We start from the raw sequence: 6000 nt of genomic DNA on the forward strand, positions 1-6000 counted from the left end.
CAAGTCTGAAGAGGGAAGATGTGCAAATAAAGGTGACCTCAAGGCAGAGGTAATGAGGGCCAAGATGGCATGTGACAGCCAGGTCACCTTGACCATGTTGCCAGAGACCTGGGTCCACCCCTAGCTGCTCATGTCTAAGATGTCCCCCCAGTGGCCCTGCCCCACCCGACCTGGGCCCAAAACATTCCCTAGGATGAATCAACAGGAAAGAATGCTCCCAGCCTCAGGTCAGTGGCAGAGGCAGAAACCCGGCTCCTCCCCTAGGGACAATGAGGCAGCTGTGGACCAGGATACCAGGTATGCACGGGGCCTCCACCCTCTGCCCAGCCACCTCTAATGCAGAGCCAGGAGCAACATGGGAGGCTCCGCCTGCTGCCAGTCACCCACCAGGCCTGGCTGCCCAGAGCTAAAAATACCTTGGAACCCAATGAATGAATTGATGTTGGCCGGAAGTCCTTACCTTGCAAGACTGGCCAGAGGCAACGGTGGACAGCAGGTGAGGGTCTTCCTTGAAAAGTGAGGGTATTAGGCCTAAGCTTAATTCCAGTGGGATTTCCCCTTGTTCTTAAGTGCTAATTTGTGAGGGTCAAAGGGAGAACTCAGTTCATCTTCACTGCCTGAGACAGGATTTAACTAGGTCTGCAGCTTCCTCCTGCCTGACTCCCTGGCCTCACAGGACCTCAGCCCAAGGTCTGTGACCCTCTACCATACGCTTCATGGGCAAGACAGTGTCTGCCTTGCCCTGGCAGCTCTTTGACTTTGTTTATCCTGAGTATATTACAAGTCCTACAGCAGTACTCAGTAACTACTCACATTTGGAATATATGGTCTAGAAGTCACAGGTCCCCAGACTGGTCCCAGGAAGACACAGGCAAGCCACCTGTGGTCCTGTCCTTCTCTCTGTGAGTTTATAGAGTAGTGGATACATACAACCAACCAGCCGGGAAAAGCAAGTCCTTGCCAGGATCACTGTAACGGGGGTGGGGAGTGGAGTGGGGGTGGGGTGGGGGAGTGAGGGGGCTGGGGGGGAGTAGGGTGTCAGGAAACTATTGTTTTGGGTTCCATTTCCTTCAGCCCTCACTGAAAACTCTTTCACAATTTTAATAACTGACCATAAAATGGGGCAGAGAGGGGTTATACAACATGGTCAAAGCCACATAGCTGTCATCTACAGAGGGCAGTCAGCGGTGAACTGAAGCAGAAACACAGGGCGGAGAGGGTGAGGGGAGAGGCAGAGCCAGACTTCACCTAAGCAGTGCCTCATGTCTGCAATATGGTGCCAGTAAATAGCCTAGGTGGGAAACGTGAAAAGATGGTGAGTGCTGAGGTCAACGTGACAGAGGCTGGGGACACCAACACTAACCTCTGGCGTGTCTATAAAAGAGTTTCTAGATTGAGTTACTTGAAGAGCTACACTAGCTGTGGGTGGCTCTGCTCCATGGACCGAGGTCCTGGACACAATCAGGAGAAAGTGAGCTGTGCTTTGGCACCATTGCTCTGCTTCCTGCCTGTGAAGGAAACGTGACCGTGCTCCCGCAGCCTCATCTTCTCTGCCTCAATGGGCTGCTCCCCCCTCCCCCACCCCACCCCATCACACCCCCACCCCCTGCTGAAGGTACAAAGTAACTCTTCCTTTGGCTGCTTCTGTCACAGCAAAGGAGAAGTAACTAATACATAGATGATTAGGGAAAAGAGAAAAAAACCTTCCAGTGTGTTGGAGGCTGCGGTGTCTTGCACATGCCTGGGACCTTCGATTCCAGCTCTGACCAAGCCCTGTGGCTCCCGGAAGTCATCTGACCCAGCCAAGGCACTTCCTACAACATCTGTCCATCCCCTTTGCATCTTAGATCCTCCTTGGCATCCATGCTCCACTGACAACCAGTGCCTCACCAGTGTGCTTATGGTAACAACCTAGAAACCCTTTCCCCTTGTACTGGCTAGTTTTGTGTCAACTTGACACAGGCTGGAGTTATCACACAGAAAGGAGCTTCAGTTGGGGAAATGCCTCCATGAGATCCAGCTGTAAGGCATTTTCTCAATTAGTGATCAAGGGGGGAGGTCCCCTTGTGGGTGGGGCCATCTCTGGGCTGGGAGTCTTTGTTCTATAAGAGAGCAGGCTGAACAAGCCAGGGGAAGCAAGCCAGTAAAGAACATCCCTCCATGGCCTCTGCATCAGCTCCTGCTCCCTGACCTACTTGAGTTCCAGTCCTGACTTCTTTCAGTGATGAACAGCAATGTGAAAGTGTAAGCTGAATAAACCCTTTCCTCCCCAACTTGCTTCTTGGTCATGATGTTTGTGCAGGAATAGAAACCCTGACTAATATACCCCTCTTGGCTGTCCCCGACTTGCTTATACCTCACACAGACTGACCTTCCGGAAGTGCTGTCAAACCTTGTCTTCCTTCCATAGCTCCTTTCATGCAGCTGGATAAGGATCTATGGTGGCTTTTCCTACCAACTGTGCTCAGAGCTCCTTGATGTCATCGTCCTTGCTTTTCTGACCCTGGCTAAACTCGGGTTCTATCTGTGCCACAGGTTCCTCCATTAGAGCTTCTTGCATGAATGCTTCCAAAGTAATAGGTGCTGGGTAAAAAAAAAAAAAAAAATCACAGACCATGGGTCAAGGATGCATGTAGCTGTGAGGAAGGTGGACCATGGTTGTGAGAAGTGGGATGGATGGGACACAAACCAGCAAGCTGGGCTTTTCCCTTAGTGAGAGACATTAGCCAGCTTTGCTATGGAGGCTGGGGGACTTTTCAGAGGAGGTTGGGTTGGTGCCATGAAGAAAAAAAACCCAGCAGGGAGGATGGATAGATAACCCAGGAGAGAATTTCTGGGGAGCGAGAAGGGATGTGCTGGCTGCAAGAAAAGAAATCATGGGCAAGACAGAAGACATTTGCTTCAACACCTCCCTCCTTTGGGAAAACTAAGGAAGATGCTCAATTACTAAGGTTTGAAGTTAGCCTGGAGTACCCCAACATCCACAGGGACCTAAGGTAAGAATCAGAGGGGCCTCACTCCATACATATGCCTAAGTGTTCACAAGTTATATACATCAGTCTAATTTATTGCTAAATAAACATGCTCTATCTTCCAGCCCTGATGTGCACACGCATACCTTTAAGAAAACCTACCAGGTTGGAGTTCAGAACTTTCCATTCTTTACAGTTCTGGGGAGCACGCTACTATAGAACCTCCTCCTATAGCCCCCGCTCCCTGTATACCCAGTCTCTTTCTATCCTTTCTCCAGCCCCACTACAGGGGGCCTTGGGCTGTCACGGCTCCCTAAGCAGTGTAGATCTCAGCACACAGCTGTGACATGCTCAATGCACACCTCGGAGGGACAGAGTCACTCAGCTTCAGCTTCGGGGTTACAGAGGGGAAGAGGACAACCCCCCCACCCAGGGAGGGCCGAGAAGAGGAGAAAGGAGGAGGAGGAGGAGGAGGAGGAGGAGGAGGAGGAGGAGAAGAAGAAGAAGAAGAAGAAGAAGAATTAGAAGAATTAGAAGAAGAATTAGAAGAAGAAGAAGAATTAGAAGAAGAAGAAGAAGAAGAAGAAGAAGAAGAAGAAGAAGAAGAAGAAGAAGAAGAAGAAGAAGAAGAATTAGAAGAATTAGAAGAAGAATTAGAAGAAGAAGAAGAAGAAGAAGAAGAAGAAGAAGAAGAAGAAGAAGAAGAAGAAGAAGAAGAAGAAGGAACCCAGGATGCACAACAGGGACAGACATTGAGTCTCCAGTCCCAAAGCCAACATCCTCAGCATGGGGGAGGGGCACAGCATTCTGAGGGGGCGGGGGCTCAGACTTGAGGGACCTGGATCTTTCTAAGTCCTGACTAGAGCTAAACTCCACACATTCATACCTTGGGCTGGGCTGGGTTGGGGTGGAGGGACAGTGAGGAGTATTCTAAGCAGTGACCTGCTAAAGGCAGGATCCAGATGCGTTTCTGGCTCTGCATCCAGGTTCCCAGAGGGATGCCCTGATTTCCCATAAACGTTTAGACCTTTACTCATTGCTACTTGTTTCCGACAACAATGCTCATTTCTTCCCCAGATTCCCTTCCCTGCCCCTGTACCAGGAAGCATGCTCTCCCTCCCCAACTCCAACTACCCCCCCCCCCCCCCCCGCTTCTCATACTTGACTCCTCCTCACCTGAGGAAGGTTGAAGTCACCATCAACTTCTCTGCTCTCCCTCTCCGTCTCTCTCTCCCTCCCCTCTAGATCACCCTACCCCATCTCTCTCCTCTCCCTCTTAGCCACAGACCCTCCTGAAACTCCTCTCCAAGACATCTCCAGCTCCTTCAGAGACATCGCCTACTCTGACCCCTGATTCACGACCACCAGCAACCCTTCGATTCTCTGTCTCAGCAGCTAAGCGTAGGCACAGCACTGTGCCCGGGCATACTTCTGCTCAGTTATATTAAAGCCATACATTCTGTGGGGATACGAGACTGAACGAAGACAGGACCAGAGCCTAGAAACCCCTGAGGCCCCTTCCTGACCTCACCATGCCTGCACTGCCCTTTTATACCCGCCAGTAATTGAGACCCTTTTTTTCTCACATGACACCAGACAAGTTAAATTAAAAGACATTTCTTATGCCATGTTGTTTTCCTGGGTCTTTCATAGCAACAAGAATAGTAACAGCGATTCTTCCTCTAGTCTCTTTTGGCAGGTGAGATTATCAGGCCTTAGTGGGATAGCCTTGGGACTTTAGTGGCTGTAAGATGGCTCCCCTGCATTTGGATTTTATCTCATCACAGCCCCTCTGGGGAGAATCATTAATTGAGGACTGAGGCACATGAAACTAAAGTCTTAGCTGTCCTGGGACTCACTATATAGACCAGGCTGGCCTTGAACTCACAAAGATCCACCTGCCTCTGCCTCACACGTGCTGGGATTAAAGGCATAAATCACCATGCCCAGCAATTGTTTGAGATTAGAACTGACAGATTCTGAAGGGTTTATTTTTAAGTAACAGCTCATATTATGCTTCCAGAAACCAGCAGGATTTCTGGAATTCTGATAGGAGGTACGCTGGTGGGAATTTTGGTGACACGATTTGACAAGGGGTTGAGGAAAGCTCTGATAGAGCAGAGATCAAGGAAGACTCCTGAATCAAGCAAGAATTGAGCCAAGATACCCGATAAAGGGCCAGGGGGGTTATGGGTCCATTGGCATCAAAGGGCAATCAAAACTAATCTGGACCTCAGAGGAAGAAAGGATGGGAGACAGGCCCCATCAGAGGCCAGAGTCAATCCACTGGGCATGATTAGACAGGGCAGAGGGCATACATGACACCACATCGTGATCCAACAATTTTTTGAGAGTAGTGCTGGACCATCAGCATCACTTGAGAACATGCTAGAAATTAACAGGCTCCACTTTAGATCAACTGAATCACAAACTCCAGATGGGACCCAGCACCTGGTACTGGTCAAGCCCCCCCCCCCAGATAATTATGATTCCTTTTGACACAGGAGAACCCCTTCTCTATCCACACTCTTAGGAACTGTTTGATTTTACAGAATCTAGAAACTTGTGGATGCCGTTTTCCTTGGCATCTCAGACTTGCCTGGTGAATTTAGCCCACTCTGGTTCTCTGGATTCTGGTAGGACTCCTTCATGTATGGTGGCCTGAGTCTCTGAAAAATCTCAGGATTCTACATCCAAGGTTATTCTCAAGTGCATTTGTGGTAGTTTGAAAAAGAAAAGGACCCCATAGGCTCATAGGAATTGCCACTATTGTGAGGTGTGGCTTTGTTGAAGTAGGTGTACATTGTTGGAGGAAGTCTGCACTGGGGGTGGGTTTTGATGTCTCAGGACATCAAGCCAGGCCTAGTGTGATTCATTTTCTCCCTGCTGCCTGTGGATCCAGATGTAGAACTCTCAGCTCCTTCTTCAGCACCATGTCTCTCTGCATGCTGCCATGCTTCCTGCCATGATGATAATGGATTAAACCTCTGAACTATAAGCCAGCCCCAATTGAATGGCTCCCTTTATA

This window comes from Mus musculus, chromosome 19, assembly GCF_000001635.26.
Source record: "Mus musculus strain C57BL/6J chromosome 19, GRCm38.p6 C57BL/6J".
Classification (NCBI taxonomy): Eukaryota; Metazoa; Chordata; class Mammalia; order Rodentia; family Muridae; genus Mus; species Mus musculus.